The sequence below is a fragment of the Grampus griseus genome (genome assembly GCF_964374135.1).
Source record: "Grampus griseus genome assembly, chromosome: 4".
In the NCBI taxonomy this organism is placed as follows: Eukaryota; Metazoa; Chordata; class Mammalia; order Artiodactyla; family Delphinidae; genus Grampus; species Grampus griseus.
In genome coordinates this window covers 9,687,045-9,710,114 of record NC_138997.1, presented here as the reverse complement: position 1 = coordinate 9,710,114, position 23,070 = coordinate 9,687,045, and the positions used below count along the sequence as shown (strand labels likewise).

The window sequence follows — 23,070 nt, the reverse complement described above, 5'->3', positions numbered from 1 at the left end:
ACAAATTCAAATACTTTAACAACTATTTAATATCCTATTAGCTACCATTAATCTATGTATATATTGGCTCCCTAAATCACTATTTATATTGATGCTTCTGTATTTTTTTCCTCCCCTCAAGGAGCTCTTGAGAAGAATGTAAACACCATATGTTACATAGTGTTACAACAAAATTATAATTACTTACTCAAGTCACTAGATAGTTTAAATCTGAATAAGTGTAAAGCTATTTTGGAGGCAGCTGCTAACAGTTAAACTGTTTTTACCACACAAAAATGTATTAAAGTATGTAGCTAATAACCTAATTATACAACATGAACACACTGAAGAACAGAATTTTGTGTACTTTAATAAATCTCATTCTGTATTTGTGACTAAAGCTTTAAAACTAACTTATAAGACTGCAAATAGTGACATTACACCATGTGACTTACGGAAATTTGTCTCATTTTTTATTGTGAACTTTATACTCACTTCTTAGAGACAATTTTGAACAACATATGAATCTTGCTATACACACGTCTGAGTTTATGCACCAGTTTTTGCAAAACTTCACTGAAGCTTTATCAAATCTTTCCATGCACTAAATTAAGTAGACTTAAAACAAGTTACTTCCAGCGTATTTCCCATAATATAGAAATGATTATTCATGAAGTTCGATGCTTTCCTAATAGACAATTGCTTTAGTAAGACATATTTCAAAGAAGAGACAATTCCAAATTCTTTAACTGGCTTTATTCTTAAACACTTAATAAATATAGTCTGTGTGACAAGGAAAGAAAAAAGTTAAGACAAAATTCATAATGCTAACTGCCATATTTGGTCCTGTCAAACTAAGTAGATATTGGCTCTTACTCTTTACTGATATGCATATAAAATTGAATGTGTATTGTTTATTATATTTTATAACCATGTCTAGAGTATTCAGCCTGGTTTTAACCAGGTTGACACAGAATTAGACAATCTATTAGACAATAGATTTATTCCTCAAAGTTCTTTAAAAATAAATATTAAAACCCTACATTATATAAATGCATATACATACTATTTTAAAAAACAGAAATTAGGGGAAAAAAAGGTATATTTAAAGATAAAGAGTCCATTGTAAAATCTAAGCACTTTGAGAGTAGACACCAGGTGGAAAAGAAAACTGGAAAGCAGACAGACACATGATACCTGAAACCTGAGCCAGTAGTGTATCCCCAATCCCCAAACAACCCTACTTTTACTGTGGGATCATAGCAAAGCTATGTACCTATGAAAGTGGGAATAAAAATGGAGCTGACAACCAGAGGATTGGTTGACAATATTCCATGCAGCCAGGCAACTTCTCCTCCCTTCCCTAGCAGAAGATAGAAGTTCATTCTCTTCAGGAAAAAAAAAAGTATATATATATAAAAAATATATATTACTGTATATATTATATATTTATATATATATAAATTAAAGAAACATCAGGCAAAAGTGGGGAAGGGAGTACTTATTGAAAAGAGGTAGATTAAGTTAAAATGAATAGGGATTTTTTCCAAAGAAGGTATACAGATGGTCAACAGGTACATAAAAAGATGCTCAACATCATTAATCATCAGGGAAATGCAAATCAAAACAATAATGGGATATCACTTCACATCTGTTAGAATGGCTATTATCAAAAAGGCAAGAAATAACAAGTGTTGGTGAGGATGTGGAGAAAAGGACGCCCTCTTGCACTGTTGGTGGGAAAGTAAGCTGGTGCAGCCACTGTGGAGAACAGTATGAAGAATCCTCAAAAAATTAAAAATAGACCTACCATACGATCCAACAATTCCACTTTTGGGTATTTATCAAAAAAAGAGAAAAAAAAGAAAACACTAACTCAAAAAGATATATGTACCTCCATGTTCATTGCAACACTATTTATAATAGCCAATATATGGAACAAACTATGTGTCCATTGATGGATATGGATAAAAAAATGTGTTTTATACTTATATACACATGCATGCACACACACACACACACACACACAGCAATATTATTCAGCCACAGAAAAGAATGAAATCTTGCCATTTGTGACAGCATCGATGAACCTCCAGGGCATTATGCTAAATGAAATAAATCAGACAGAGAGAGACAAATACCATAAGATCTCTCTTGTATGTGGAATCAAAAAAAAAAAGCAAACCATAACAATGAAAGAACAGATTGATGGTTGCCAGAGGCCAGGGGTAGCAGAAATGGGTGAAGGGGGTCAGGAGGTAAAAATAATAGGATTTAAAAAAATAAAATAATGTATTGAATTTCAAAATGAAAAGAAAAATTTATGATGACTAGATAAATATTATTTTCATCACCGTGTCTTACTCTTCTCAGACAACCTTATACCCTCTAACCACAAATACCTGAAACCAACCACCGACCACCAATTCCCAAATTCTCATTCTTTCAAAAAAAAAAAAAAATCTACATATTAAATCCTGAAAACCCAGTGTCCTTGGCCCCACTTCTGCACATGCCCGGCTGAGCTGAGGGGCTGGCAGTAGCCATTCTGCACTATGAAATCTGGTCGGAAGAGCTGGGTGCGAGGCCTCTGCACATAGCTCCCTGTAAGCAAGTGGAACCCGACTAAACACAAAGGAAAAAAACAGCCATCTCAGAGCTGTGACTATTTTCAAGGCTACTGTTTTTCTCTGTGGAACACAGCTTTTGGGGAAAAACAAGGAAGAAGCAGGTGATTCTAATGTGCAGTGCCGAAGGACAGCCACTGCAGGCCACCTTCTCCAACTCTGAAGGCACTCCAGCCATGTGGCTGACAGGGTCTTGGTGTTCTGCCCAGGTGTCAGGCCTGAGCTTCTGAGGTGGGAGAGCCGAGTTCAGGACACTGGAACACCAGAGACCTCCCAGCCCCCACGTAATATCAATTGACGAGAGCTCTCCCAGAGATCCCCATCTCAAGGTTAAGACCCAGCTCCACTCAATGATCAGCAAGCTCCAGTGCTGGACGCCCCATGCCAAACAACTAGCAAGACAGAACACAACACCACCCATTAGCAGAGAGGCTACCTAAAATCATAATAAGGTCACAGACACCACAAAATACACCACCAGACGTGGACCTGCCCACCAGAAAGACAAGATCCAGCCTCATCCACCAGAATACAGGCACCAGTCCCCTCCACCAGGAAGCCTACACAACCCACTGAACCAACCTTACCCAATGAGGGCAGACACAAAAAACAATGGGAACTAGGAACCTGCAGCCTGCGAAAAGGAGACTCCAAACATAGTAAGTTAAGCAAAATGAGAAGACAGAGAAACACACCGCAGATGAAGGAGCAAGATAAAAATGCACCAGAACAAACAAATGAAGAGGAAATAGGCAGTCTACCTGAAAAATAATTCAGAGTAATGATAGTAAAGATGATCCAAAATCTTAGAAATAGACTAGAGAATATACAAGAAATGTTTAACAAGGAACTAGAAGAACTAAAGAGCAAACAATGATGAACAACACAATAAATGAAATTAAAAATTCTCTAGAAGGGATCAATAGCTGAATAACTGAGGCTGAAGAATGGCTAAGTGACCTGGAAGATAAAATAGTGGAAATAACTACTGCAGAGCAGAATAAAGAAAAAAGAATGAAAAGAAGTGAGGACAGTCTCAGAGACCTCTGGGACAACATTAAACATACCAACATTCAAATTATAGGGGTCCCAGAAGAAGAGGAGAAAAAGAAAGGAACTGAGAAAACATTTGAAGAGATTATAGTTGAAAACTTCCCTAATATGGGAAAGGAAATAGTCATTCAAATCCAGGAAGCACAGAGAGTCCCATACAGGATAAATCAAGGAGAAACATGCCAAGACACATATTAATCAAACTATCAAAAATTAAATGCAAAGAAAAAATATTAAAAGCAGAAAGGGAGGGCTTCCCTGGTGGCGCAGTGGTTGGGAGTCTGCCTGCCAACGCAGGGGACACGGGTTCATGCCCTGGTCCGGGAGGATCCCACATGCCGCGGAGCGGCTGGGCCCGAGAGCCATGGCCGCTGAGCCTGCGCGTCTGGAGCCTGTGCTCCGCAGCGGGAGAGGCCGCAACAGTGAGAGGCCCACATACCGCAAAAAAAAAAAAAAAAAAAAAGCAGAAAGGGAAAAGCAATAAATAACATACAAGGGAATCCCCATAACCGCTGATCCTTTAGCAGAAATTCTGCAAGCCAGAAGGGAGTGCCAGGACATAATTAAAGTGCTGAAAAGGAAAAACCTACAACCAAGATTACTCTAGCCAGCAAGGATCTTATTCAGATTTGTGGGAGAAATTAAAAACTTTACAGACAAGCAAAAGCTAAGGAAATTCAGCACCACCAAACCAGCTCTAAAACAAATGCTAAAGGAACTTCTCTAGGCAGGAAACACAAGAGAAGGAAAAGACCTACATAAACAAACCCAAAACAATTAAGAAAATGGTAATAGGAACATACATATCAATAAGCACCTTAAAGGTAAATGGATTAAATACTCCAACCAAAACACATAGACTGGCTGAATGGATACAAAAACAATGCCTGTATATATGCCGTCTACAGGAGACCCACTTCAGACCTAGAGACACATACAGACTGAAAGTGAGGGGATGGAAAAGATATTCCATGCAAATGGAAATCAAAAGAAAGCTGGAGGAGCAATTCTCATATCACACAAAATAGACTTTAAAATAAAGACTATTACAAGAGACAAAGAAGGACATTATGTAATGATCAAGGGATCAATCCAAGAAGAAGATATAACAATTGTAAATATTTATGCACCCAACGTAGGAACACCTCAATACATAAGGCAAATGCTAACAGCCATAAAAGGGGAAATCGACAGTAACAGAATCATAGTAGGGGACTTTAACACCTGACTTTCACCAATGGATAGATCATCCAAAATGAAAATAAATAAGGAAATACAAGCTTTAAGTGATACATTAAAGAAAATGGACCTCATTGATATTTATAGGACATTCCATCCAAAAACAACAGAATACATTTTCCTCTCAAGTGCTCATGGAACATTCTCCAGGATAAACCATATCTTGTGTCACAAATCAAGCCATGGTTAATTTAAGAAAACTGAAATCGTATCAGGTATCCTTTCAAACCACAACACTATGACACTAGATATCAATGACAGGAAAAAATCTGTGAAAAATACTAACACAGGGAGGCTAAACAATACACTATTAAACAATCAAGAGATCACTGAAGAAATCAAAAACGAAATAAAAAATACCTAGAAACAAATGACAATGAAATCATGATGACCCAAAACCTATGCAGCAAAAGCAGTTCTAAGAGGGAAGTTTATAGCTATACAAGCCTACTTCAAGAAACAAGAAAAATCTCAAACAACCTAACATTACACCTAAAGCAATTAGAGAAAGAAGAACAAAAATACCCCAAAGTTAGCAAAAGGAAAGAAATCATAAATATCAGATCAGAAATAAATGAAAAAGAAATGAAGGAAATGATAGCAAAGAACAATAAAACTAAAAGCTGGTTCTTTGAGAAGATAAACAAAATTGATAAACCATTAGCCAGACTCATCAAGAAAAAAATGGAGAAGACTCAAATCAACAGAATTAGAAATGAAAAAGGAGAAGTAACAACTGACACTGCAGAAATACAAAGGATCATGAGAGATTACTACAAGCAACTATATGCCAATAAAATGGACAACCTGGAAGAAATGGACAATTTCTTAGAAAAGCACAACCTTCTGCGAGTGAACCAGGAAGAAATAGAAAATATAAACAGACCAATCACAAGCACCATAATGGAAAAGGAAATTAAAAATCTTCCAACAAACAAAAGCCCAGGACCATGTGGCTTCACAGGCGAATTCTATCAAACATTTAGAGAAGAGCTAACACCTATCCTTCTCAAACTCTTCCAAAACATAGCAGAGGGAGGAACACTCCCAAACTCATTCTATGAGGCCACCATCACCATGATACCAAAACCAGACAAAGATGTTACAAAAAAAGAAAATTACAGGCAAATATCACTGATGAATATAGATGAAAAAAATCCTCAACAAAATATTAGCAAAAAGAATCCATCAGCACATTAAGAGGATCATACACCATGATCAAGTGGGGTTTATCCCAGGAATGCAAGCATTCTTCAATATACACAAATCAATCAACATGATACAGCATATTAACAAACGGAAGGAGAAAAACCATATGATCATCTCAATAGATGCAGAGAAAGCTTTCAACAAAATTCAACACCCATTTATGATAAAAACCCTCTAGAAAGTAGGCAGAGAGGGAACTTACCTCAACAAAATAAAGGCCATATATGACAAACCCACAGCCAATATCGTTTTCAAAAGTGAAAAACTGAAACATTTCCTCTAAGATCAGGAATAAGACAAGGTTGCCCACTCTCACCACTATTATTCAATATAGTTTTGGAAGTTTTAGCCATGGCAATCAGAGAAGAAAAAGAAATAAAAGGAATGTAAATTGGAAAAGAAGAAGTAGAACTATCACTGTTTGCAGATGACATGATACTATACATAGAAAATCCTAAAAATGTTACCAGAAAACTACTAGAGCTAATAAATGAAGTTGGTAAAGTAGCAGGATACAAAATTAATGCACAGAAATCTCTTGCATTTCTACACACTAATGAAGAAAAATCTGAAAGGGAAATTAAGGAAGCACACCCATTTACCATTACAACAAAAAAAATAAAATACCTAGGAATAAACCTAGCTAGGGAGACAAAAGACCTGTACACAGAAAACTATAAGACACTGATGAAAAAAATTAAAGATGATAGAAACAGATGGAGAGATATACCATGTTCTTAGATTGGAAGAATCAACATTGTGAAAATGACTCTACTACCCAAAGCAATCTACAGATTCAATGCAATCCCTATGAAACTACCACTGGCATTTTTCACAGAACTAGAACAAAAAATTTCACAATTTGTATGGAAAAACAAAAGACCCCTGAATGGCCAAAGCAATCTTGAGAAAGAAAAACGGAGCTGGAAGAATCAGGCTGCCTTACTTCAGACTATACTACAAAGCTACAGTAATCAAGACAGTATGGTACTGGCACAAAAACAGAAATGTAGATCAACAAAACAGGATAGAAAGCCTAGAGATAAACCCATGCACATATGGTCACCTTATCTTTGATAAATGAGGCAAGAATATACAATGGAGAAAAGACAGCTTCTTCAATAAGTGGTGCTGGAAAAACTGGATAGCTACATGTAAAAGAATGAAATTAGAACACTCCCTAACACCATACACAAAAATAAACTCAAAATGGATTAAAGACCTAAATGTAAGGCCAGTCACTATCAAACTCTTAGAGGAAAACATAGGCAGAACACTCTGACATAACTCACAGCAAGATCCTTTTGACCCACCTCCTAGAGAAATGGAAATAAAAACAAAAATAAACAAATATGGACCTAATGAAACTTAAAAGCTTTTGCACAGCAAAGGAAACTATAAACAAGATGAAAAGACAACCCTCAGAATGGGAGAAAATATTTGCAAACAAAGTAACTGACAAACGATTTATCTCCAAAATATACAAGCAGCACTTGCTGTTCAATATCAAAAAAGCAAACAACCCAATCCAAAAATGGGCAGAAGACCTAAATAGACATTTCTCTTAAGAAGATATACAGATTGACAACAAACATATGAAAGGATGCTCAACATCACTAATCATTAGAGAAATGTAAATCAAAAGTACAATGAGATATCATCTCACACTGGTCAGAATGGCCATCATCAAAAAATCTACAAACAGTAAATGCCTGAGAGGGTGTGCAGAAAAGGGAACCCTCTTGCACTGTTGGTGGAAATGTAAATTGGTACAGCCACTATGGAGAACAGTATGGAGGTTCCTTAAAAAGCTACAAATAGTACTACCATATGACCCAGCAATCCCACTACTGGGCATATACCCTGAGAAAACCAGAATTCAAAAAGAGTCATGTACCAAAATGTTCATTGCAGCTCTATTTACAATAGCCAGGACATGGAAGCAACGTAAGTGTCCATCAACAGATGAATGGATAAAGAAGATGTGGCACATATATACAATGGAATATTACTCAGCCATAAAAAGAAACAAAATTGATTTATTTGTAGTGAGGTGGATGGACCCAGAGTCTGTCATACAGAGTGAAGTAAGTCAGAAAGAGAAAAACAAATACCGTATGCTACCACATATATATGGAATCTAAAAAAAAAAAAAAAAAAGGTTCTGAAGAACCTAAGGGCAGGACAGGAATAAAAGCACAGATGTAGAGATTGGACTTGAGGACACGGGGAGGGGGAAGGGTAAGCTGGGACAAACTGAGAGAGTGACATTGACATATATACACTACCAAATGTAAAACAGCTAGCTAGTGGGAAGCAGCCACATAGCACAGGGAGATCAGCTTGGTGCTTTGTGACCACCTAGAAGGGTGGAATAGGGAGGGTGGGAGGGAGATGCAAGAGGGAGGGGATATGGGGTATATGTATATGTATAGCTGATTAACTTTGTTATACAGCAGCAACTAACACAACAATGTAAAGCAATTATACTCCAATAAAGATGTTAAAAAAAAATGCTGAAAACCCCATATCCTCATCCTTTTTCCCTTTATTGCTCTCAACCTGACAGCATAGATTATCCCTTCCAGGCAGGAATCTCTCCTGGCATTTTGTCCCTACGTATCCAAGCCCAGTTTGATGACCTTCCAAGAAATTCTTTAAACTGTCAAATATCCTATAATAAAATCACTTCCATTTCAACTAGCTAAAGCAAATTATATTCTTTGGATCTATGAAAACTGACCAATATTCCAGGATTGCAAAGATGGCTTAAATTTATTAGGCCTGTTAGTAAAAGAAATACATAATCTTAGTAGAATTATGATCTCAATAAATGTCAAGCCTGAGGAAAGGAGGGATGTTTATTATTTCTTTTTTTCTCTTTTTTTTCTTTTCTTTCCTTTCATTCCCTTTTCTTTTCTTTTCCTCTCTTCACTTCTCTTATTTTCTCTTCTTCTGTCTCTTCTTCTATCTCTGCCTCTATTTGTGTTTATCCCTTTCAGTTATATGAAACCAATGATCAGTCAGAATCATGATTAAAATAAAAACACTGTAGACTTTCTGTAGTATAGTAGTTCAAGCTACAGTCTTCAGAATTTTAGAAACCTGAGTTGGAATTCCAGCTGAGTCATTTACCAGCACTGTGACCTCTAGTCAGGTTCTTAACTGCTCTAAGCTTCAATTTCCTTATCTGTAAAATGAGACAATAATCGTGTGTACTGAGGATTAATACTCAAAAGAAGTAGATAGCTTTCAGGATTTCCAATTTAGAGAAACTTGAAATGTATATAGCATTTGGCTATAGAATAATCTTAGGAAAGGTAATATTTGTAAATCCAAACAGCTGTTGGCAGGAATGCAGTTATCTCTTAGGCAATGGTTATCACATAAATACCTGCTAAAGCAGAAGCCAGACTTTCAGACCACAAGATAAGATACTGACAAATAACAAGAGCAATTAAGTACTGAATTCCCTAGCACCAAGTTAGTCTCATACAGATAATTTGTATCCAGGATTGGTCCAGCTATGTTTATAGAGTTGTAGGGAAGAAGAGGGATAAGCTACAGAAAATTTGGCAGGCTACTTGTATAGCTTGATAGGCTCTGTTACATATATCAGCTTATCAATGGCTAATGTAATAAAATGAGTATTTCAATTTTAATATGATAAAACACTAGAAAAGAAACGAGGCCTTAAGTGAGCTTTTTTCACCATTCATTCATACAATTCATTCTTTCATCTACTATTAGTATATTATATACTAGTTCTATACTAGACACTGAAATAGGGAATATAAAGAATATAAAATATTTCTGTATTTATGAAAATCGGCATCTATTGGGGAAGACTGTAAATATATTTATAATATAATTTTATACTTCTATATTAGAAGTGAAATTAAAGTATTGTGGAGACTTTGGGGACGAAGTTTCACAGAGGGGGTGGCATTTAATTGGACATTAAGTGAGGATTAGAAGTTTGCCAGACAGAAAACTGAAGATAAAGGAAATAGCTTTTATAATTCAGCACAGTGGATATTCCTTACTCTGTATGAATATAATAACCAATTAACAATTGACAGAAAAAGAAGAGTAATGTGCATTCTAATTATTTAAATAATCAGCTCGGCGATTATGAACAAAGATTCCTGTGTCAGGAATCTTACATATGTGTCATTACTAACTGTGATAGGAAGAATAATGCCCCTTTTCTTCCTCCAGTGATGTCCATGGCAAAGGAGAATTAAGACTGAAGATGAAATTAAGGTAGCTAATCACCTGACTTTAAAATAGGGAGATTTTCCTGGGTTATCTGGTAGACCTAGTGAAATCATGAAGGTCCTTAAATATCATAGGGAGAAACAGAGAGTCAGAATCAGAGTGATGCATCATAAGAAAGGCTTAATAGGCCATTGTTTTAAAGATGGAAAGAGGCAAGGAAATGCAGGCAAACTCTTGTAGCTCAAAAAAGTAAGTAAATGGATTATCTCCCAGAGTCTCCAGAAAAAACTCAGCCCTGCCAACACTTTGATTCCAGTCTAGGGAGACCTAATTCTGACCTCTGACTTTCAGAACTACATGAAACTAAAATGAGAATTGTTTAAAGACATCAAGTTTGTGGTAAATTGTTACAGGAACAAAATAAAACTAATACACTAATGACAACGTTTAAAGATATAACAATCAGGTAAATATAAATATATTTTAGTGTATATTTATGAAAGCCTAGACTACCTATAAACTATTATTTTAATATAGATATAGACAATCTTCATCCTATTTGATGAACAGATCTGCATCTGCATGTACAGACGAAGGCAATCAACAACAGTGGATAACATGAAAATCCTTCCTATTTCTTATCATTTGTATTTTATTAGTACCATTTGATTTTCTAGGAATTGACAAATTTCGAATGAAGTTCAGAACCCATTCTGTGGAAATTGAGCTCAAGAAGAATTATAAAATTTTCTTCATTTTGCATCTTAAAATTTGCTCAACTTGCTATGGTATGAATATGTGTGTCCCCCAACCTTTATATGTTGAAACGTTAACATGCCGAGGTGATAATATTAGGACATAGGGCCTTTGGGAGGGGATTAAACCATGAGGTCAGAGCCCTCAGGAATGGGATGAGTGCCCTTATAAAAAAGGCCTCAGAAATCTCCCTTGCTACTTTTGCCATGTGAGGGCTACAATGAAAAGACAAAAAGAAGGTGTCTAGGAAGTGGGCCCTCACCAGACACTGAATCTGCCCGTGCTTTGATCTTGGACTCCTAGTCTCCCGAACTGTGAGAAATCAATACATTTCTGTTGTTTATATGCTTCCTAGTTTATGATATTTTCTTAGGTCAGCCTGAACAGACTAAGACACAACTCTTGCTTGCTCCCTGTACCTCACTGCTTGTAGAAGGCAGTCCAAGTTCTCTATGAAGCATGTGAAGTCCTTCACAACAAACAAATTCTTCCTTGCCACGTGGGCAACACGCAACTGAATATTTATGTCTAGACCTTCGTGGTCTAGCTTGAGACCTTGGCGCTTACTTCTCCTTTGCCTCACGACACTTCCCTTTCCTCAACTGCATCTCTGAACTTTTGAAATACTTGACATTTTTCCGGGCCCTGCTGAACTACAGCCAGCATTATGATATTCTGTAGCTTTATACAGTCTGAAGAAAATATTTCTGCCCCAGTACCTTTACATAAGGTCTTACACATAGTAGGAACTCAATAAATGTTTGTTGATTGTTCTGAATGTCTCACTACATTCAAGAAAATAACAGAAATGGTGAGAAATGATAATAGTAGAACTATTATCACTAAGTGAGTAAGGCCCACAGGCAAGAACAAGAAAGAGGAGAGGAACAGCTAATGTTAACAAGAGGACAGACCACTGTCGGTTTTATTCATGTAGGCATTATTACCAGAAACTATGACCCATCTCTCTTTAACATGGTGTAGCAGCTGGCATGGCTCCATTTTCCTCCTTGGCTCTCTTGCCAGCTTCTATTGTCTGGCAAAGACACTTAAGGGAGAAAAGTGAGCTTAATTCTTCTACCCTTAATTATGCTTTGACAGTTCAGCCCAGCTTTTTCAAAACTTCCAGCTCAAATACTGCTGCCAAAGACTTTCTTGTTAAGCAGGGCCTAACTACTTTAAATGAATTTTTATTCTTCTTGTTTTTTATGGTCAAAATAAGCAACTTGGATGAACACACACATCATTAAGTCTAGTGACTAGTCTAAGATAGCACAGGTGTTTGGCATTACATAGACAATGGAGGACAAGTCTATTTTCTGACTTGATTATAATGAATCACATTTTTGTTTTCCATTGAGAGTTTTAACTCGGTGTATGAATTTCCTCAAGGCTTTTCAGTACCTTTGGGGAGAGGGTGAGTCAGAAGGTGATAGGTCTGGTTCTCTGTACTAGGTCAACTTTGGTCTCCAAGGAGACAGAAGGAAGGAAAAAGCTTGGAGACATGGAAAAAGAAGTTTGCCTGTGTGGAGTCTGTAAGGAATAAAGGTTGTTGAAACAGATTCCTGTATATATTTATATATAAGAAGGGATTTTCTTTTCCCTTGGTGAGGAAGAACATAAATTGTTTCACAGATGTTACGTGGGAAAGAAGAAAAGAACTTGAATTTTTATTCTTAATAAGAAATACATGAATAAGATTCTAATATAACAGGTTTAGCCAACATTTTCAGTGCTTGTCACATCTCCTGAGATAAGAGTTTCTTATCAGATTTGCTAGAGTAAAAGAGATTACCTGAGAAAAAGGGCAAGTCCCAGTACAGACAGAAGCTGACTGCTGATAATATAATGCAAAAGCTTAAAAGAAAACAGAGCATTTCCTTAGCTGAAAATCTGACATCAATAATTACTCAGAATATTCAAATTACATCTATCTTCAAAATTATTGCTATTAAGCTGCTGATTAGAGGCTAATATCCATCTGGCAATTGTTTACCTTCTAATTTCTTGCACTAGAAATAAGTCACTATCCAAGAGGAAGAAAGTTAAGTATTTGCAAAAGCACATTGCACCCTTCCTGATCTCTTTTGGAATTCATTTTAAAGTAAAACACAAGAAAAGATGCTCAACATCACTAATGATTAGAGAAATGCAAATCAAAACTACAATGAGGTATCACCTCACACCGGTCAGAATAGCCATCATCAAAAAATCTACAAACAATAAATGCTGGAGAGGATGTGTAGAAAAGGGAACCCTCTTGCACTGTTGGTGGGAATGTAAATTGATACAGCCACTATGGAGAACAGTATAGAAATTCCTTAAGAAACTAAAAACAGAGCTACCATATGACCCAGCAATCCCACTCCTGGGCATATACCCTGAGAAAACCAGAATTCGAAAGGATGCATGCACCCCCATGCTCATTGCAGCACTATTTACAATAGCCAGGACATGGAAGCGACCTAAATGCCCATCGGCAGATGAATGGATAAAGAAGGTGTGGCACATGTATACAATGGAATATTACTCAGCCATAAAAAGGGACAAAACTGTGCAATTTGCAGAGATGTGGATGGACTGTCAAACGGAGTGAAGTGAGTCAGAAAGAGAAAAACAAATACCGTAAAATATTGCTTATATGTGGAATCTAGAAATATGATACAGATGAACTTGTTTGCAAAGCAGAAATAGAGTCACAGACATAGAGAACAGATGTATGGTTACCAAGGGGGAAAGGGAAGGTGGGATGAATTGGGACATTGGGATTGACAAATATAACTACTGTGTATAAAATAGATAACTAATGAGAACCTACTGTGTAGCACAGGGAACTCCCCTCAATGCTCTGTGGTGACCTAAATGGGAAGGAAATCTAAAAAAGAGGGGATATGTGTATTCAATATATATGTATAACTGGTTCACTTTGTTGTACAGCAGAAACTAACACAACATTGTAAAGCAACTATACTCTAATAAAAAATAAATTAAAAATAAAATAAAATAAGTGAATAACAACAAAAATAAATGAAGTGATGTTCATACACTTCCCTAAACTATTAAGAATATCTTTTACTGTAGACAAGGGTAAATAGAATTTTCTGATTATTCATAATGACTATCCAACTTTTAATTTGCATCATCCATATGCCAATTTTGCCCAGCAGAGTTACTACAGGTATTAGAACCTCTGACAAATTATTTATGGGTGCTTTGAAAACTGCACTGAAGAAATGTTAAATCTGTGATACAAAAAACCTCAGAACAGAATATTTGCTTGTTTTACTCACTGTATTGCATCTGTCAGCATGGCCATTTAATACCCCCATATAGTATAATTAAAACAAAGGATGTCTAATGTCTTAATAAAACACTTTAGGTCTAATATTCTTTAACCTTGTGTAGTTAGCAAAGTAAATACAATCATTTCTAAATTATTTGATGTATGGCAGAATTAACTGTACTTAATTCCTCGCACATTTTATTTTACCGCTGATATGATTCAGCTTCCAAAATTCATTTGTTATTTAAGTAAATGATTCCAAGATAGAACAGATGGAAGTCATTGCCAGATAAACTAAACTCATGCTGAGTCCACCTCTGACAGCTTCTCATATTCATGGTCCATCTCAAATGGTCATGTTAATAATGAATCACAGCCTTGGAATTTTACCTTGATTATTAATTTCTTATTAAAAAAAAAATGTGTTACAGTATACTTCACACTTATAAGGTAAATCCTGAAGTGATGCAAGAGCTTATATTTTAAAACAACAAAGAATAAGTGTATATGATCCAGAATGTGTATGAAATGGTAATGTTAAGATAAAAAATAAACACTGGATGTACTAAACATGAGATCAGCTGCTTAAATTATCATTAATAATGATATTATCTTAAATATAGTGTTAATCCCAAGCCAATTCCACTACCTGACGTCTTCATTAAATGTTAAAAGAAATCTTGTTAATATTGGTGTGCAGAGCAATGACTGCCACATCCGCTATTATCTCACATCAAGGTTTTCTAGACACTCGGGAGCAACAGGTATTGAGGAACAGAGCACACTGCTGACATCAACTGTTTCCAAATAAAACTGTCCTGGCATCTTGTCGGCAGACAGAACATGTATTTCAGTGACGGCAATCCACTCTTAAGTGGGTCCCCAAACCAAAGTTGAGGTCATAATGACTCAGTTTCTTAAAATTCATTTTCTTTCAAGAAACACACAAAGTTGTTTTTATTTCCCCAAATTTCAAGGCTTTTATTGGCTTTAGAATTTTGCTAGAAGTAATTCAATATCCTGTCTTTTATGTACAAACTAATCCAGACCTTTTCACATTGTGTACCTGAATTCTTTCCTCCAATGTTCTGTACCTGTATTCTAAATTCAAGCTTTTCCTAGAAAATCCTCACTTTTGCCAATTATGAAATACCATCCAAATCTATGTATCTTGTAGTTTTCTGGAGCTCTTTTTTTTTTTTTTTTTTTTTTTTTGCCATAATACGCGGGCCTCTCACTGTTGTGGCCTCTCCCATTGCGGAGCACAGGCTCCGGACGCGCAGGCTCAGCGGCCATGGCTCACGGGCCCAGCCGCTCCGCTGCATGTGGGATCTTCCCGGACCGGGGCACGAACCCGTGTCCCCTGTATCGGCAGGCGGACTCCCAACCACTGCGCCACCAGGGAAGCCCTGGAGCTCTTTTTAACTCAATGATATAAACAGTGGATCCCTGAATTCGGTTTTCCAAGGTCATCTCTAACAGATGCTGAGTAAATCTTGTCCACTAAATATGTAAAAGGGACTTTGTGACCACAGTAAGCAGAGTATGGCCCAATGCTCTGAAAGTATGCTAAAATAAAGCTTTATACCATGAAAGTTTTCTCTCATTACCACATGGAGAACTCAAAAAAGTTAGGAGAAATCTAAGGCAGCAACCTATGCAAAGATGAAGAAATTCAATGAGATTTACATTTAAGGAAGAAAATGAATGTGTGACCTGTGGATGGGGTGGGAGGGTGTATGCCATTATTTTTAGCATGTATTAATGTTGACAAGTTCTATATCTTGGACATGCCTTACTGAAACCATTTGGATAGTGTGTGAGAAGGATTTGACAGCAATATAAAGCTAGCAAGCGACATGAAAGTATTTGCTTATTATTTTTTTTTTCCCCTTGAGGTCTGCTATGTCTGAGAGATACTGCATACCTTTTAAGAAAAATTAAAATTTGTTTTGGCTTTAATTTATGTAAAAGTAATTTTCATTTATTTTAAAATAATTTTACTTGATTTATCAGGATATACAATTATTATTTTTCTTTCCAGTGAATATTCATAATACATCAGTGATGCTGTCTGCAAAAGTTAAATAATAGATACAGTGTTTATTCAAAATTTATCTTGACAAAACCAGAAGGAAAAATGTTAACATAAAATAATACTATATAGACATAATATAGAAAGTATTGTTTGGTAGTTGTTATTTCAATTTTCCTCTCAGTGTTTATAATCAAGGCTTTAGTAAAATATTTTTATAGCCATGATTCTTTGATATTCTCAACCACAAGGTTTTAAGGACTATAAGTTAATTCAAATATGGTGACATTTAACTGAAGTTTCCAAATTTAATGGAAATTAAAATAGCATTGGAAAATATACACAAATAAGTGCACAGATGCATATGTGTAAACATTTAAGGAAATCTCTCATTTCCTATTTCATTCCCTCAAATCCAAACTCCCTCACATATCACTGAGAATTTAATAGCACTGAAAACTGGATCAATAAAGGAATATCACATATTTATATGGTAGATTAAAAATTGCTCCAAATCCTTGTCATTCCCCATCAAGAGGTGCAATTTATTTTTCCTTTCCTTGAGTCAAGGTTGGCCTTGTGTTCAGGAAAGAATTAACATAGCAGTCTTGAGTCTGTCTGTTATGGGCTGAATTTTGTCCCCTCAAAATTTGCAGGTCGGAGTTTCAACCCCCAGGACCTCAGAATGTAACCGTATTTGGATACAAGGTCTTTAAAGAGATGTTAAAATGAGGCCACGGTGGTGGTGGGATGGGGGGTGAGGGCTCTAATCCACTATGACTGGTGTCCTTATGAAAAAAGGAAGAGACCCCAGGGTGTGCATGCACAGAGAAGACTCTGTTAATCGCTACATCATGATACCTATTTATTTGCAACATCAGAAAGATAGCAAAAGAGGTAAAAATAGGAAAATATAGAGAACCTTAGAATCAGGGATAATCTTTGATATTGCTCTTTGTTGATATCCCACATACAATCTATTAACAAATCCTGATGACTCACACTCAAAATGTATCTAAAATCCCACCAGTGTTTATTAGCCTGTCAACATTTACCACGCCATCTCTTACCTATAGGAGCTTTGCCTTCCTTCTTCTACCATGTCCTTTTGCTGCCTACGTCTACACGGAAATCAGAGTAACAGTTCTGAAATAAAGTCTGATTATGTCATTCTTTTTTCCCAAAACACTCCAGTGGTTTCCCATCTCAGGCAATGTAAGATTCCAAGTCTTTAACACGGTCTACAAGGCCCTTCATGATCTGGTTTCTCTCTGACTTGATCTTTTATTACCTGCACACTCATTCACTCTGCTCCAGCCACAATGTCACTCTTGCCGATCCTAAAAAGGTCAAATGTTCCCCTGCCTCACGGCTTTTGCACTTGTCCTCAAGCCTCTTCCCATAGAGAGATGAGTGGCTTTCTCGTTTTTCATTTTAGTCTCTGCTAAACCATCTCCTAATCAGAGTAACCTTCTTTGACCATCCTTTTTGAAACAGCAACATACTTTAAAGTCACTTCCTATCTTCCAAATCCTGCTTTATTTTTCATTATAGCATTTATCATCCCTACCTGACATGCTATATATTTATTCTTTTGCTGTGTATCACTCCTCACTAGAACCCAAATACCATGAAAGCAGGAATTCAGTCTGTGCTGTTTACATTGAAGCACCAGTGTCTAGAACATTATCAAGCACGTGGTAGGTATTTTATAAATTGAGTCATCAACAGATGAATGAATGAATAGATGGCCTAGTCAAAAACTAACCAAAAATGCAGAATATACCATTTTGGGCTCTTTCTGGGACAACCAAAAAGTGAATTCCAATAATAAAAAGAGACCATTAAATTCAGTAAATGAAAAACAACAATAAACACACAAAAAAATCTCAACCAATGCAGGATATGCAACAGATGATGTTATGAGGTCACAACACTATCTGACTCCACTCCCTCAGAGCCTCCAAATGTGTTCTTTTCCACTATGGTGTTTTTAGACCAAATAAACTGACACTACTTAGTATATTGATGTTATATAAAGAGTAAAATATCAATAGTGCTTTGTTCACAATGAGGTTTTTCCCAGAATCTAATGTGATTAAATAATGTTCCTTCAGTGGAGATTGTATTTAGAAAGTTACCAGGTTAATGCACAGGAGGAGGTTTGGGGAATTAAAGAAAAATATACTGTGGTGTGTTCCTGATAAAAAGATACCATACATCCTATGGTTACACAAACTATTATGTATTCCTTTTTTCCAAGTAATGTTTTATGTATATTTACCAGTTTCCCCTTAAGACAAATTCATTATATTAACTTCTTCTCCCTCATAATTGATAAACATTTCCATTAATCATTTTTCATGAGAGGAAACTGATATATGAGCTCATCTGAATACTCGAGGGTATAAAATAAGTAGCATGCCTTCTAGGAATGAATATTAAACATTATTCTTCATCAAAGTAAAGACTTTATATTTCTACTCTCACATTTAGAAATGAAGTACAAGGAGTTGAGTGGAAATATTTCTGTTTCATGTTATTTCTAATATATAGAACTTTCTTGCTTTAACGGATATCTCTGTAAAAAAAAGATTGGTTAAAACATATACTGTTTGCTATGTGCTATTCTAAGCACTTTCTATTTAATAACTTGTTTAACCTTATAAGAACACAATGAAGAAGCAATTGCTATTGTTCCCATTTTACAGATGGAGAAATTGAGACACAAAGTAACTGGCTCACAGTTATAAAAATAGAAAGTGGCAGAACTGGGATTTGATCCTAGGAAGTCTCTTAACTAGGCTACACTGCCTCTAATGTTCCCAACTCTCTTTTCTGCTTTCTTAAAAAAATATATTGTTCTTAAAATAGAAATAAGTGGTCATTATAGAAACTATAGGAAAAAAATTTATAGTCCATCTAAATGGTTGATTGTAGATAACTGTATATTTTCTGGGTTTTTTTTCCCTACTCAGTATTTATTTTATATAATTGAGAGCAAACTATGTGTGTTACTACATGTTACTAAGTCCTGAGTTTAGGCTCTATGGTCAAGTGGATCATAACATACCCACATTGGCTAGCAGGATAAAATTTTTGAGACCTTCATGTATTTCTCTATTTCTTCCTCTGTGTCCCTTGCTTAAATAAGGGAGATGAAGAAAAGTAGTCAGAGAACCTTGGAATTCCATAGGAGAGGAGACCCAGGAAAGAGCCCAGCACCACTCTGTGTCAGCTCCTGGGGAAGATGGCTGGACTTCAGGGAGGGTGGCTCCACTGTGCATTCTAGGCACTGGATACCCAAGCACCTTACACATGCCAGGAACCCACTAACAGAGAGAAGCAGCAGTCAATGGGGTCACGAAGGCAATGGGTGATTTTTATTTTCAGACTTTGACTGAAGATTGGTGCATGGAGGACAGTCTTGGTGCACTTTTGAAACAATGTCTAAAGAAAAGGCAAATTGAATTTGTTTCTTTCCTGTTGGCTTTATCACAGGATAAGGATAAAGAATAAGGCAGGATAATACCTGTGTCTAACTTATGCAATCAAAAAAGATGCTTTCTGGAGGAAAAGGGATTAAGATCTAGCCATCAGGCTTCATTGAAGAACAAATAAATTTAAAAATATGTGATGAATGTGGTTGGCAAAAAGAACATGGCCCATAATCAAGTGTACTATTAACGGAGGGGTCAGGAACAATGAGCCAGCTTTAGCTTCAAGAATGTTAGTTCCAGGAATGGATGGAGGCTGTAATACCTGTGTATACACAAATAAATTAAAAGCGTCATCCTACTAAAGAACAGTAATATTTGATGGCCCCAAAGCATTTTTGGTGTGGTACATCTGACTGAGGCCACAAAGGAAGAGACAAGGCAGATGAAGGAAATCAGGGAGAATGGCAGAGGGAACAGGTAGAATAGGGTAGAATGGGCACATCAAAATTAACAATGTCAACTTGGTTATTCTACAGAAAAACATAAAACTTTTAATTAACAGTTAAGCAGTCTACTCCCTTTTTCCTTATATCAAAGTCTCACTTAGATCAATTAACTTGCACTATTATGATTCTATTATGGCTGTTTAATAAAATATTGTTTCCACCCATGTGAAATTAGTTATCCCTTGGCCTTTCCATAATAATGTAGTGGCATATGTGTCAGACCACATATGTATATATTTTATGGAATGCTGAAAACTCTATTAAAAAATTGAACTCTATTAAAAAATTTGTCCTTTGTTTCCAAATATATGTCCATAACAATAGTCTGCATAATTATAAAAACCTGGACTCCTAGAAACTTCTCAGTAACAAGAGTCTGACTGGGAAATCTGTGAGTTTATTACCTGTGGTATAGGTGGAGGATTGTGAATTATACATCTTTTTATATGAAGGGGTTCACTCAAAAGCTTTCATTGCCAGGTGTGAACAGGGAATGGTGACTGTGGTGAACTGGTATCCATGTACCCTGTCCAGATGGAGAAACCCTACTTATCTCTGATCAGTCAGTTCTATCTGAAAGAAAGGCAGTTTCCTAGATCTTGCAATTTATTAAGAGAAGACTAGATGGATTTTTGTGAGAACTGTCCTCATTTTTGAAAGACTAAACCAAACAAAACACTATGGCAATGGGTTTTAAATTGTAAGGGTAAGAAATTTAGCACAAGGTGAACTGTTCTGTAAGGGAATAGAGTCGTGAGTAAGCATACAGGGCTTGGGCTATTTTTAAGAGCTGATCTGGTTTTGTTTAAAAATTAAATTGAAGTATGTACTCCAGTACTAGTAGTGCCAAAAAATAGTCTTATTATGGAAAAGAAGCATCTGGTGCCAAACAAAATTTAATTGTCATCTTTGATTCTTGTATCTCCAGAGCTTAACATACCTCTCTTGACCCCTTGGGTAAGTCTCCAGGATACTACCAGTTTTCTACTACCTTAAATTTAATAGATCCCACTGTGGTACATTCCTATTGATAGCCAATTTCTCATCTAACATTCAAGTCAATAATATAGGTAGAGATATTAGTGGGAAGGTAATTATTAGGGATTTAAAAAATATATTACATACCATTTGTCATTATGTCAAATGGTATGGTTAAAATAAATTTAATCTGAATGTCATTCTGAAGATAACCTTTAAAGGAAAGCATTTACTTGGATAAACACTTGAGCCAAAACAGGATATCTTCCTCCAACTGTTATATGAGTGCTTCCAAAATAGACCAAGAAAAGGATGGAATACTTTCTTTTATTAACCTAATTATTTCCCAGAAGAAAAGGTATAATTAAGTCTCTCAACCGGCCACCAAAGCTTATCTTTCAAAAGCCTTCCTTGTCTAATATTAGGGCAGATGGTTACGGAATTGGGTGCTGAAATCACTGTCTTAGAAAATACAACTAAAGTATCAAAGGTGATTGATCTTATTTTATTCTTGGGGAGTAAAAAAAAAAAGATAATCAATTTTTTTTCTAGTTAACCGTGTTGGTCAAATATCAAAAATTTAAATAAAGTTTCGGACATAAATGAATTAAAATTGCAAGATTTTTCAGGGTATCATCGGAAAACTCAATGTCTTCCGTGTTTTTTTGTTTTCAACAAATTTTTTTGCAATTAAAATGTACTATACTGCTAAGGTACATCTCAAAATAGTTTCTGTATATTTTGTGTTTATATAAGGATAAATAAGAATTCTATTAATCATTTATATGACAACAATTTATAAACTAAAAATAAAAGAAGCAAATGCAGGAGTTGTATAATTTGTAACCTTAATTTTAGATACTTCTAAATACTAGTGGATGTTTCTATATCTGTTAAAATTGTTTTGAAAAAATATAAATAATATTCCTATCACAGAAGAAGTAAATTAAGAGGTACTATAACTATATTGGTTAGCAAAAGCCAATATTATATATTATAAGCACTTGGAAGTTTTAACTGCATATTTACACATTAACACGGGAAAAATATTGATCTCTTAGAACAAGTCAGAGAAACTAACTAAAATAATTATATTTATATTAGCTTTATGTCAGCAGATTTTGGAATATATCTGACGTTTCCTTTTAACCCTGTTAAAAAATACATTAATTTTCAAGGAGGGTAGTCATTATCAGCATATTAAAAAGAGAAAATGGTTTCTAGAGATGCTGTGAGAATTCAGTTAAAAACTTTTTAAAAATATGATTTTTCTTTAAATTTTGTCCCATCTACCATAAGATGGAATATTAAGGAATACTAAACTTTAAAACCTTAGTATTATTTTCTCCTTTTGTTGTAGAATGATAAAATATTTCTCAATAAATGATATAATCAGAATTCTATTTAGTATTTAACAATTCTCTGACATAAATGAGCCTTTAACAATTATTATTGTCTATCATTAAGCCACAAAGCACCTATAATTAGAAAACTAAAGACCCACGATGGAATTTATAACCTTCTATTATTTTCATTTTAACAATAGAGCAAATATTGAGTATACGGAAATCCACATCAGTCACTGTACTAGATGTAAGCAATATGATGTTGAATAAGATTTTGTCTTCATATGAAAAACAATGACAAAGTTATGATAAAATACAAATCATCATAACCCCCCCAAATATGTTCACCTGTCTTTAAACTAAACTGAAACCATTGCACATAAGTGTATCATCCCAAC

At 35.5% G+C, this 23,070-nt stretch overlaps 1 protein-coding gene across 2 annotated transcripts in view; it reads right to left on the bottom strand.

The window, feature by feature from the left end:
- CCSER1 (coiled-coil serine rich protein 1) overlaps positions 1-23,070 on the bottom strand; it is a gene marked incomplete at both ends in the record, with an annotated part of 1,097,278 nt that overhangs the window by 716,833 nt on the left and 357,375 nt on the right. The window lies entirely within an intron of this gene.